The sequence below is a fragment of the Elgaria multicarinata genome, chromosome 7, assembly GCF_023053635.1.
Source record: "Elgaria multicarinata webbii isolate HBS135686 ecotype San Diego chromosome 7, rElgMul1.1.pri, whole genome shotgun sequence".
NCBI lineage: Eukaryota > Metazoa > Chordata > Lepidosauria > Squamata > Anguidae > Elgaria > Elgaria multicarinata.
Window position 1 is genome coordinate 89,880,136 of NC_086177.1, and position 13,975 is coordinate 89,894,110.

General features: G+C 40.7%; 1 protein-coding gene across 2 annotated transcripts in view; it reads left to right on the forward strand.

Annotated features, from left to right (window-relative positions):
* Positions 1–13,975, forward strand: part of ZFPM2 (zinc finger protein, FOG family member 2) — a 389,494-nt gene that overhangs the window by 75,254 nt on the left and 300,265 nt on the right. The gene's annotated exons all lie outside the window — the stretch shown is intronic.

Genomic DNA, 13,975 nt, shown 5'->3' on the forward strand with positions numbered 1-13,975 from the left:
AAAAAGCAAGCTCCTCTTCAGTGATGATCCAGAGAGAGAAAGGGTACACACTGCCTAATTTTCATGACTTCTTGTGGTGGTGGGCAGGCGGGGGGCTTTCCAGGAATCACTAGAAAATATTTTAAGGACTTCTGTTGATCTTGGACTGGATGGAACAGCACCAGATCTTTTTGGAGTCATGGCTGCATGCAGAAGGTCCCAAGTTCAATGCCTGGAATCTCTAGGTAGGGCTGGGGGAAAAACCCTGCCTGAAATCCTGGATAGCCTCTGTCAGTCATTGTGAGTGGAGAAGGAAGCATGGAATAAAGACACGGACGCCTCTGTCAGTCATTTCCAACATTCCAGGAGTAGATGGTCCAGTGGTCTGAATCAGGGCTCATCTACACCAAGCAGGATATTCCTCTATGAAAGTGGTATATTATAGGCAGGAGCCACACTACTGCTTTATAGCAGTATTGAAGTGCACTGCAGGATCTACACGATGCTTTATAATGGTACTGAAGTACAGTGTTGGAGACCATGACACATCTACACCCAGCAGAATACAGCACTATGAAAGTGGTATGAAAGCAGTATATGGTATGTGTCAATGGGCCCTAACAGTTGTCAGTGCACTTCAATACCGCTATAAAGCAGTACTGTGGCTGCTGCCTTTTATGTACCACTTTTATGTACCACTTTCACCACTTTCATACTGCTTTCATAGTGCAATACACCATGCAATACACCATGCAACCTGCTTGGTGTAGATGAGCTCATAGTGAAAGCAGCTTACTAGGGCCTTAGCTAGAAGAGGGGTTATCCCGGGCTGATACCCGGGATTGCCCCTGTGTGTCCAGATGACGCCAGGCGGACCTCTCTGGGGAGCTCATTCCACAACCAGGGTGCCACAGCAGAGAAAGCCCTCCTAGTAGCCACCTGCCTCACTTCAGATAAGATCTGAAATGGTGAAAGTGGTGTGGGTGTTAATGCTAAATTATGAATGGCGGGCTTGAGCCAGCCCTAGTATGGAGACAGCTGAGCCACCATCCCTGTCCCTTGGCCCCATCATGAACTATTGAGGGATGCAATTCTTTCCCTTCTCACATGACTCACTCAGGTCCCAAAGGATCATCCTTTCCATACTGCAAAACCTTAGGTAAAAGGCACCATTTTATTTATTATTTATTTATTTATTTATTTATTTAATTACATTTATATACCGCCCCACAGCCGAAGCTCTCTGGGCGGTTTACAACATTTAAAAATAGTAAACATTAAAAGTATACAATTTAAAAACACACACACACACACACACACACACACACACACACATAAAAACAGTATAAAAACAACAGTATCCATTTAAAAACAACAATTGTGGGGTCCATTAAAAACAAACTTAACGTTGTTAAATGCTGTTAAAATGCTGTTAAAAATGCCTGGGAGAAGAGAAAAGTCTTGACCTGGCGCCGAAAAGATAACAATGTTGGCGCCAGGCGAGCCTCATCGGGGAGATCATTCCACAGTCGGGGGGCCACCACTGAAAAGGCCCTCTCCCTTGTTGCCATCCTCCGAGCTTCCCTTGGAGTAGGCACTCGGAGGAGGACCTTAGATGTTGAGCGCAGTGTACGGGTAGGTTCATGTCGGGAGAGGCGTTCCATCAGGTATTGTGGTCCCAAGCCATTTTACCTTAAAAATGCTTCCGCATGCTCACTTATGACTCACCCACAATTTCCCTATTTAAACTGCCTGCCCTATTGCGTCCAAACAAGCTATTTAAAGCACTGTCACCCAGTACATCCAATTAGACCCTAGTGGTTAGTACAGAGTAGGTAAAAAAAAGACCAAACAGACCCTGGCCAATCAGACTATTTTTGCAAAAACAAAACAAATTAAGTGGCCTATACGGGACAAGCATCACTCACATCAAATTCTTTCCACTGTGGGAGGGTCAGTGCTAACTAAATAGCAAGTGCAAGGAGGCTGGGATGAGGCACACTTATATAGCCCTTATGCTCTTTTGTGTCAGCATGGAGACATGATGTGTCTCACCTCTTTTCCAGCATTGACCACAAAGGCTGCTTCCCCAGCCACCACTCATTGCACATGTCTGAGAAACAGGCTTGTAGCATGAAATAAATGAACATGTTTGCTCACATCTGCATGTACTGAATAATAATTTTCAGAAACGTGTTGGTGACTGACTGACAACAAATAACATTATATAATTCTTATTGAGTTCTTCACTAGCTCAAATGACAGTAATTTCATGTTCTACAATATTGGTTTCTAGCCCAATTTTGATTGAGGACATTGTTGGGTGCTATTTATAGAGAAATATTGTAAAAACATGGATTTAGTAATAGAGCATAAAATTATGGTTAATTTGGTTAATGAATGGTTGCTGTACAGTAAATGAGAAACATATTGCCAGTTTTCCAGACAAGGTTGTGACCATTTTGAACGTCTCCCTCCTGCCCTCAATGCAGCACTTGTGTGTGTGGCAACATATAGATTCCACGGGAATATCTTCAAGAAAACTAGGGATGAGAGAACCAGGGATGCTTGAGCGTGCTGGAATTATCTGAACTTCAGTTCAAACTTTGGTTCATCTCGCTTTGCAGCCTATTTTTTTGGCTTGTTCAAATGGGGAAAGGGTGCATTTTGAACAGGAAAAGGGTGCATTTTTGTTCTCATTTTTCAGAAGTGTGCACTTCTCCCCATTGACTAAAGCTAGAAAATATGAATTTTTAAAAGTGCACATTTTTATTTGAAAATTTGCTAACATTTTTGGAGAACGTGCATGCCTATTCAAGTCCGGGATTACGAATGGGACATTTTTTTTTGTGATTTGCAAATTAAAAGAAATTCTCTTACATCTCTAGAAAACCCATGTCCTAATATTGTGCCATAAATTTCCTATGGATGTGACAAATCTTACCAATTGAGTACTCAGCATGTTCCCATCTGACCTTGAACCATAATTAAGGGGTACATTGGCACGAACTTTAGACATAGTTACATTGTCTAGGTTCCCTCTTAACCAGGGGTTTCTAACCACCTTTAAATCCTAGTTTTAGATTCTGGTAAAGAAGAAACTCTGGTTAATAACACTTAATATTGGTAACTTTGCAACATGTAACTATCACACGAAAGGGAATTTGCATGCAAGAGGTGAAGGGCTGGGGAAGGATTCCGTGATCCACCGCTGATGTTATAAGTGCAGCTCGAAGATCCCAGCATTACATCTCCACTGGCCCTTTGTTGTTTTCTGCATCCTTTTTCTCCTTCATGCTGTGTTGTGAAGCCGTTGTTGGCACCATCTCTAATGCTACCCAAATCCCTGGCAGCCTAAAAAATGATTTCCCAGTGTCCCTCCTACCTTCTGTTGAGTGATTTTATGTGAGCACGTGTAAATATTTTCTGCAGCTTTAGAGACTTTCTCTGATATTTAATATGTTCTCTGTTTTCTTTCTTTTTTTCTCTCTGTGTCCGTATGTTTTAAGATCAGCAGGAAGGTATAGTAATTTTTTTAAAGAAAATTCTTTTCAATCAATAGTGTCTTTACCCCCCCCCCCCAAGTAGTGTCTTTAATGACATATTTTCTGCTCTTCAAGTGCCAGAGCAATTGGAGCAGGATCAGCATAAGGCAGCTATACCATAATCACTTTGAGTTCAATGGGGAGGTCTTTACAGGCAACTTTGTTCTTTTTTCTTAACGGGATTAGGAAGCTCAGTCCTTTAAATTTCTTGCATATAACAGTGACATTTCCAGGGTGTGCTTAGACCAAAGAGTTCAAAGTGAAGGAATAAAAAAACCCGAAAAGCCAATATGACTTTGTTTTTTACCTTGCTGGAGGAGCTGTTTGCGCAAATCATCTATAAGCTTATTGACCTGCATCTTTGACTCCTTGTTTTCTCTGGATTTGGCTGGAGTGTAGACACTGATAGAGCAATGATAGAGGTGATTGAAAAGCCCCCAGCTTTGCTTGGCACCAGGCCCCACAACCCCCCCAGGACTGACATTATCTTTCTCTGACAATACTTCATGTTTTCTCAAGCTTGCACTTCCTTAATTTTATTATTTATTTTTAATTCTTCCTGGAGCCTTTATGTAGACTTTTTCAAGGAAATGAAGGGCGCGCTAATTCTTTTTGGTAAGCAGAGATAGTGTATCATGACATGTGTTTGCCTCCGAATGGAAGAAAAAAAGGAGGAAAGGGTACTGTATATAATAAAAACAGTACTTTTCAAAGATCTTCAAATAATCAGCATTATAAAATCCTAATTATTTTGTGCATGTATTAAAGTTGAAGGTTTATTTTACAAAATATATTTGGGGTTTTATTTAGTCCATTACATTAAGGTTTATTTAACACAAAGAAATAATCTTTATACAAGTAAAGGCACTGTGTACAGAACCAGAAAACATGCGATTTGGGGGCGTTCCCCCCCCTCAGTTTTCTCTGCAGCTCCCACTCACAAAGAAGCAAACAGTTTGCATCTTCATCACTGGGAGCAGCTACGGTGGAGAAAAGTTATGTCTTTGAAGGATGATCTGGCTGTGTGCATGGGTGTCTGTGCATATGAACAATATGTTTGGATTGTGGCCAGATAATGCAATCTGTTATAAAGCATTTTTTGGAATCCATCAGAATTTGCTTCCAATTTTGCTGTGGCCAAAAGCAAATTCATGTAACAATAACGGAAGTACAAGCACACAGAGCCTAATTTAGAAAAGACCTGGTTGAGTATATTTGAAGTCATAAAGGAATTCCTTCTCCAGGTCAGCTAGAGCTTGACCTTGGGGGGAGTTGTCTTCTCTTCGATCAACTGCCACATTGTGTTCTTAATTGAGTTGAATGATAAATGTGGGAGCTGGTGGGAGTATAGTTTAGTTCAGTTGATTCTAACTCTACAATTTCATGAATGTTTGTGGTTCTATGCAAACTCAGGAAAAGGAATTAAGCATTGAGAAATGTAAATTTCCTTTTAAATGGGTGTTCTTTCTTATATACTTCGACAAGACAAGACAATTCTTGGTAACCCCTTATGGATCTTCATTGCTCTGCGCTGTTCCCTGCAGCAAACAGTCCTGGACACTATCGGACATGTAATAATGGGCTTGATGGATCCATGGCAATTGTTATCTTTCTCTTTTAACACTCATGATCTCATCCCAGATATAATAATCATTAGGGCCTATCATAATGGCAACACTTCTATTGACTTTACTTGAATCAGGTGTAGGCTTTGATAAACTAACGTGATGACTCACAGTCTTCAATGGCTTTATCCTTTTCCTAGCTACTCCAACAAATAAACATTTAGTGTTGTTGCTGCTGCATGTGTCCAGAATTACAGATGGCATTGCGGAGAGGTTATTCAGACATTGTGAATAAAGATGCAGTATAAACGTTTCAAGTTGCGCATGGACCATGAAAAGGTGTGTGTGGTGTGTGTGTGTGGAGGAATGAGGAAAGGTGTATTTTTTAAAAAAGTATCCCAATTTAATTAACTTTACAATGGTCTTCTGCAGGAAACAGTTAACTGAGTGTTTTCAGAAAAGACTTCAGTCCACATGGTGCATATGCATATGTCATGATCATCAGCTGTCGGTGAACTCAAACTGAGATCTTTGGGGACTTACTTCAAGATCCCTGGATCTCTGATGGAAGCCATAGTCTTCCATGTGGCTCAAGTAGTTTTACTGCAACCAACTGTTTTATAAAGCTATATTTTTATTTGAGCAAGTGTTCAACCATATCGGTCCATTCACTGACTAGCTGTGATATAAGGAGAGGGAGATGAAGACAGGGAAGGGCTGTAGCTCAGTGCGGGCCAAAACAGACATTACTTTGAAGGTCTGTTTAGTAATTAAGTCTTTTGTTCATTTTTACTAAAGAGTAGCTGCAAGCCAACAATCTGGGAACCTAGCATGGAGGTGGGGGGAGGCTTTTAGGATCCAGACTGAGCCCCTTCTGCATACCGTAGTGTAAAAATAAAAAGAAGACATAGGTGCTAGACACACATTTAAAGTAATGTCTGTTTTGGCCCTGATAGACACATGTTTTAGATGCAAAATCTCCCAGTTTCTAATCATACAATTTCTAGGTCAGACTGAAAAAGACCCCTGTCTGAGATGCTGAAGAACTGCTGCCAGTCAGTGTAGGTAATACTGAGCTAGATGGACCAATAGTCTGACTGCTTCTTATGTTCCTACATCATCACAGATGTGTTCCTGATTCACCTGAAGAGTCCCCACATTGGCTAAGACCAAAGGCACTGTGAGAGAGAACCAGGAAAAGGAGGCAGGCAGGTGAAGACACCATGACACACATGTGCTTGATTCAGTACAGAGTTGCACCTTCTGAATGTGCTCCGCGTGCATGTGACATGTTCCCCCTTTTTTGTTTTTAAAAATCAGTATCTAAAATTCATCTGTTTTCCTCTTCATTCTCCACATCCCATAATTTAACTCATGTATCCTATTTCCCCCTGTTCCATAGTTTTATTTGTTTAAAACACAAGTATTAATAGAATGGAATGGTTGCATTTTATGAGCATTGTGAGTGTTTTATGGGTACTGACACCTGATTTGAGGAGTATGGTCAAGAAACAGCATACAAATCTAGCAAATAAATAACTGGACTTAATAAGTCCCACCTCCCCTATGTGAGTAGCAGTAGACCATCTTGATGTTATTAGGCCTGATATTAGAACAATATTGATTATTTTTTTCTCCCTGGGAGGCCCTGACCACAAAGGGGTGTTCTGGGTATCCTCCATTGCACAAGGAAACAGTGAACGTGTATTATAGCCAGATGTAACACAGTGGTTTTTTTTCCAAGTTAGAAGAAGTGTTGTAGAATAAGGTTGCAGACAAGCTGGAGCTTGTTCAGAGGAGGGCAACCAGGATGATCAGGGGTCTGGAAACAAAGCCCTATGAAGAGAGACTGAAACAACAGGGCATGTTTAGCCCGGAGAAGAGAAGATTGAGGAGAGACATGATAGCACTCTTCAAATACTTGAAAGGTTGTCACACAGAGGATGGCCAGGATCTCTTCTTGATCATCCCAGAGTGCAGGACATGGAATAATGGGCTCAAGTTACAGGAAGCCAGATTCTGGCTGGACATCAGGAAAAACTTCCTGACTGTTAGAGCAGTACAACAATGGAACCAGTTACCTAGGGAGGTTGTGGGCTCTCCCACACTAGAGGCCTTCAAGAGGCAGCTGGACAGCCATCTGTCAGGTATGCTTTAAGGTGGATTCCTGCATTGAGCGGGGAGTTGGACTCGATGGCCTTATAGGCCCCTTCCAACTCTACTATTCTATGATTCTATGTTCCCCTTTCCAAAGTACTAGAAATGCTAGATATGAGTCGGGCAGTTCATAGAGAAGAGATGTAAATTAATGTGACAGGAATGTGACATATATGACTGATTTACTTACATGCAGTAGTCACTTGTACCGGCAGTCTGTTTCCATTTTCATTCAAGAGTCAAGCATTTCCTATGCCTTAGTTTTCAGTGGCTTAGATGCTAGTGGGGAATTCTAGAATATACTTTAATGACAATGTATTAGCCCTGGCCCAAAGGACTTGCACAGCATAGTGATAATGTGGCTTTATCTGACAAAATAATGTCATTCCAAATCTGTGGTGCTGGGTAAATGCTCTTTATGACAGGATTACCACACTTGGTAGGATAAAAATGCAAGCAATTTTTGACCAGACACATTTATTAATAGCTGTTAATTTATTTGGATTTGTAGCTCACCTCATCCCCTCAGGGTGAGTAACTTTCAAAACAACATTTAATCCAATAAAATGTAATTACTGAGGTAGTGTAGATGTTGAAGGAACACTGATAAATGGTAAACATCATTTCAGATCATAGAGGCCATGATCCAAATAAGCAATATGCGTATACAGGTGAGAGAACCAACAGAAACTTTTGACATTTTTGCAGTGGCAACTCCTAATGTCAAAAGGTAAGCTTCAACTTCAAAAAAGTCTTGTCTTTGTCTCTCAGAAGTGCTGATCCAGTTGTGTACATGATTCAGTGGTTTGTTTGTTTTTTGCACAAATGTTACCCAAACACACACACAATTTTTTGATTGAGTCCAAGTTCTTGTGCTATTTAGCATAGTCTTAGCTAATGTAAGAAGCAAAGTCTAATCTTCAGGCTGGAAAGCAAATCTTAAAAATACAATCTGGGTGTATTCTGGAAATGGTAAAATAATTCGGGATTAATATTAAAAGTGATTTCACATTCAGATATGCTGTTGAGGTTCTGACTTGTAGTGTTCAAGCATTTGTATTTGGTGAGGCAATACTGAATGCTATCTGGAATGTTACTGCTCCCCCCCCCCTTGGCAATTGGAGAACTATGTGGTTCATGTACAAAAGCAATATACTGCTTGTTACAAGGGCTTTTTAAAATGTCACTTTGTAAGTAATAAGCACCTATTACTAAGTGATAGGCGGCAACCAGGAGAAATGAAAACATGGGTTATGAATGGTACAAAGTGACTGCAGTGTAAAACCTATGATTTCTCCCTTCTACTTTTTTCTCATATTTTTCAAGACAAAGCTGAGTTTGCCTCAGAAAAGGGTCAACATAAATGAGAAAAGAATTTTAAAAATTACTTTAGAAATAACACAATTCCTGGTTTACTAAAATGAAAGTCCGTAATACAGTAATTATACTCTTGGAGACATAATTAGTTGATTGGGGGAGCTCCCAGATGAGCCATTTACTTAAGAATACCCATGGTTTGTTCACTCATTTTTTAATGGGGTATCCATATGACAGTTATCCATCTGTCACTCAACAGTGTTTTCCTCTTGTTTCTTCCTAAAGAATTCCCAGCTATATGTGTTTGTAAAGAATGGGACAGTAGTACAATTTCCACAGAATGTGGACAAGAAAAAGTGTAATTGAAGCTAGGGATATCTGAGAATATTTGCAAATTGTCCAACACGTGCTTGCATCTATCTTGTTCTCAATTCCATTTGATTTGTGAAAATTTCCTAATTTGCACAAATTTCCTCAGTAGACTGAATCAGGTCTACGTTAGTCTATGGAGGAAGTTTGCACAAATCGGGGGATTTGCGCAATTGTCTCATTTGAGCAGTGCTCAGTTTGTGCAAGTTTTCCATTCATGTAGAGCTGGCAGCAATCACAAATGCAAATGGGAATCCGGCATGGGACAAGTGAAGAAACGATGTTTGGAGAATCCTGTCAATCTCAAACACCGCTCATTTGCCCATCCCTCATTGAAGCATGAGGTGGGAGAAGTAGTCTATTGATGGCATGATTCGTGATGCCCCACCATTTCCTCATAGGTAGCAGTGGCACAATTGGCAGGAAAATGGTATGTGTGTGGGGTGGAATGTGGCAGCCAGGTGTCAGGACACCTGGGGTGTGTGTCTCAGTCAAGGGCTTGGAGGGTTGCAGGTTGGGTACACCTGGCTTAAACTTTTGCTTACTTGTGTGGGCTGTTTTGTCCTTTCATCCTCAGTTGCAGAAATGAAGTTTTGTTGTTGGTATGCCATGATTCTTGACTTTGAAGTCTAGATGCAGGGACTTGTAAGTATTCTGTGAATATATTCTTCTTAGATTTGTTGCTCTTGGCTGTTTGTGCAAATTACACCCTTTTTACACCAAGGCCCTTTCAGCAGAGTTCCCACTACCAAAGTTGTGTGCTCATTCTGTAGAAAGGAAGCCAGAGTGATATAACCCCATACTACGCACCCTGTTGTATGAGATGCTGCTGCTGGTATGTGGCAATTCACTGCAGATTTAGTTGGTGTCTTAATGCTTTGTTGTAGCTGTATGGGCTGAAGGGGTGGTGTTGATGTTTTTTGTTTGATTTTCCCATCAAATTTTTAATGGGAGCATTTTGCCTTACACCATCTCTTTTGCTCGCATAACGTTACTCGGTTGTTGAGGGTGGGATAAGGTCTGAGAGAGTTTAGTGTAGTTGATTGACTAAGTCCTGCTCCTCCTCTGGCACATGCCTGTTGCTATTATTTTTAGCCCTGCACTGGTGGAGTTTTGGCATTAGTGTTACCATAATGTTATGCTGGTATAACCATGCTGCTGTGCTATCATAGTTCCCCAATTGGCATATCTTGCCAAAATAAGGGGACTTAGCTGGTACCTTGTACCCTCCAATCCACTACAAAGGTGAGACAGGATTGTATTATGAAACATGTAGAGTTCAGCACCAGCAGTTAAACAAATCATTCCAGTTGACACCAATGGGATTTGAATAATACAACATTGTGCAAGATTTCAGCCCAGCTTTTTACTCTTTGTTAATAAACATAGCATGTTGTATTCTGTGACTATGTGAGCTTTTTAACCCTCTTTTCTACCTTACACCTAACCCTATCAGGCAGGTATAGTAATAATTAGAAAAATGTTCATCCTGAAAGATCTAGAAAAAACAAAAACAAAAAAGTTTGGACCATATCAAACTGAATGTGAAAATGCAGTAACATGGTAGAAATTCCTGTGTAAAATAGATAATATGGACTGACTGGAAACTTTGACAGAAACTATAATGGCATCAGGTCACCTGAATGGGAAATTGCTAGTCGCTTTTTGAATGCAACACAGTTGGCTGGTCCATTGTGCCTAGCTACACCTCCAGCTGAGAGCACCCTCCTTCCTGCTTCCAAGTGTCAATCCTGAGGCCAACGAGGAAGAGCAATCAGCAATCAGGCCCTTTCCATTCTGCCTGGATAGAGCTTCAGCTGCCACTGGTGAAGACTTTAAAAGGAGCAGCAGCCTTTCCATTGTGTTTAGATCCAACACCATGCTGAACTTTGCAACGAAGAATCAACTACCCAAATTTGCTTTTCCCCGCCTCTTCCTTTCCAATTCCCTTTCGTGTTGTGCCTTTTAAATTGTAAGCCTGTGGGCAGGAACTGCCTTATTTCTTAACTTTATAAGCCCCCTTGGAAGTCTTTCTGGCTAAAAGATAGGATAAAAATGCTATGAATATATCAATAAATAATAGTTGTACTTTGGTCACATTGAAATTAGTGGGAAAAGTTAAGTCATGGCTAAATTAAGTCCCATTGATTTCAATTGGAACTTGTGTGGAATTTATTTAGCCTGGGTCTAATCTAATGAAAACTAGCTCTTTGTGTCCGTTTGCTTGATTGCATTGCTTAACATGGGATTTAGGGGAAAATAATTTGAGTACTTATTGACTCTATTCTTAATTAAGCAAAAATGATTATTTTTGTTTACTATCTTAAGGCATCTTACACGTTATGGAAATTACCAGGCACTAGCTTTCTTACTTCATGGGTCCTGTGGTTTGCCTGTAATATGAAAGTTATTCTTGTTGGTTTGCTTATTTATTTGTACAGAGTGCCAGGATCCTTGTTTGGGGGAAGCATACCTCTGAACACCCATGTGCCAGAGACAAACTGTAGAGGAGGGCTCTTGCCTTCATGTTTGCATTATGTGCTTCCCAAAGGTTTTTGGCTGGCTGTTGTTCAAAAAAGAATGCTAGATGAGCTGAATCTTTGATCCAGCAGGGCTCTTCTCATGGTCTTATATTCTCATTTATTTTTTGTTTGTTTTTTAATTAACTATATTTATGAATCACATATATTAAAGAAATTTCTAACTGATGTACAGACGACAAGATTACCTTCCTGGGAATGCCTATTGAAAAAGGTATATTATTGGTAGCCACCAAAAAGTCAGAAGGGTTGACACCTGCTTAATTTGTACTGGTAGGGAGTTCCGGAGATTGGGCATTATGACTATAAAGGCCTTATTTCGAGCCCTGATGGACTGAACCTCCAAAATCATGGGTACCACTGGAAGAGTAACTTGAAGCTCATTGTTGTTCCCTGCAGCGTGTACGCATAGTAGACATGCAAACAAGAATAACAACAGATGAGCTTTCTCATGGCACTCCAAAATTTGATGTATTATTTATTTATGATGTAGTATCACTTTGAAGCAGAGTTTCCATTGCGTTTTTCTTTTTCTTTTTGGTGACCCTGGCAGTTTAGAAGAGAAAGCTTGAACACCATTCCAAACTTTCCATATTTCCCCCTCTGTCTTCTAGGCAGCTTTCTGTTTGTAACTGGAAGTCCTTTAGCGAAAGCTATCTTGTCTGATGATAAAACCATGAGTGTATGAAGCTCACACATTTTTCATCTCTTTTATGACCTTATCTTTCATGAGCGGCTTCTGTGAAGGTATCCTAACTATAGAAAGCACCTGGAAAACATATATGATATCTATGCTGTGATAAGCAGTTGTGAACAAGAAACTAGACCTGTCAGTTCTGAACTGTTCATTGTTAAAAAAAAATACTTTGTAGATTTAGCTGATTGCAAAATACATTATAGGGGGGGACTAACAGCTGCTGTGCTACTCAGTCAGGAAAGCTCAACAGTTACTATTGCACAATATTTTTTTTTTCAAATAGTCTGATATTGATAGGAAGTGCATGGATTTAATACTGCAGTGTGGAGAGTTCTTGTTTGACACTAGAACCTCAATCCTAAATACATTTGATTTCAGTGGGCTTTCAATTTTGTATCTTTTGGATAGCAAAGTAATCCCCTGATTCCCTCCCCCCCCCCCCAAATGTGACACCTCAGATATATGGGTGGGAGTGACAGCAGCCTTTGCGATACATGAAGTTCAAGGCTAGACCCTGTTACACTGTCTGTTAGTCGCAATCCCAGCTAACAGGCAGTATAATTTATCCAGTTTCTAAACTGAGTTGTCAAGGTTCTTTTTTTTTTTTTTTTTTGGTAAAAAAAATCCAATATACTTTCCAGCTCTACCTAAACTGAAAGTTCAAACTGTTATTTAGCGATATGTTGAACTTTTCAAGAGTCGTGGATTTCTGTTTTCATGGTGAAAACCTGCTCTATTCTGTTTTTCCTCCCAGGAAATGAATAAGCCCTTTTTAAAATTTCCCTCTGAAGCTAGACCACCCCACCACCATCCACATCTGCACCAGAAGTTATCAGTTGCATCATTGCAACTCTAATAACCTCTCGCTTGGATTACTGCAATGCGTTATACGTGGGGCTGCCTTTGAAAACGGTCCGGAAGCTTCAGCTAGTACAAAACAGGGCAGCCCGTTTACTAACAGGGACTGGCCGGCGAGATCACATTACGCCAGTCCTTTTCCAGCTTCATTGGCTGCCAGTCCAGGTCCGGGCCCGATTCAAAGTGTTGGTATTGACATTTAAAGCCCTAAACGGTTTGGGGCCAGGTTATTTGAAGGAACGTCTCCTCCCATATGTACCTGCCCGAACCTTAAGATCATCTACAGGAGCCCTTCTCCGTGAGCCCCTGCCAAAGGAAGTGAGGCAGGTGGCTACTAGAAGGAGGGCTTTCTCCGCTGTGGCACCCCGGTTGTGGAATGAGCTCCCCAGAGAGGTCCGCCTGGCGCCTACACTGTACTGCTTTCGTCGCCAGCTGAAGACCTTTTTATTCTCTCAATATTTTAACACTTGATTTTAACTTTAATTTTAATCTTACTGTTTTAACTCTGTATTTTAATCTTATATCAAATTTGCTGTGTGGTTTTATCCTGGTTGTGCTTTTTGTACTGTATTTTGTAATTGTGCTTTTAACCTGTCTGGTTGTTTTATTGTGGTTTTAATTTTTGTGAACCGCCCAGAAAGCTTCGGCTATTGGGCAGTATAAAAATGTAATAAATAAATAACTCACTGATTTTACCTGCCTCCTTCAAAATAACCCTCCTATATCTAGCAAGAAGGAGTCTCTTTGATATCCCATAGAGTTGGAAGCAAATTGGTACTCTTTTACTTTGTCCCTTAAACCTTCTCTTCGGCCTTAGCTAGACCAGCCCTTATCCTGGGGCGAACCCTGGGATCGTCCCTGTGTGACCAGATGACGCACAGGGGATCCCAGGATCAGGGAGGGATCATCCCTCTCTGGCTCCGGGATACAGCCCTACACTTTGGGCCC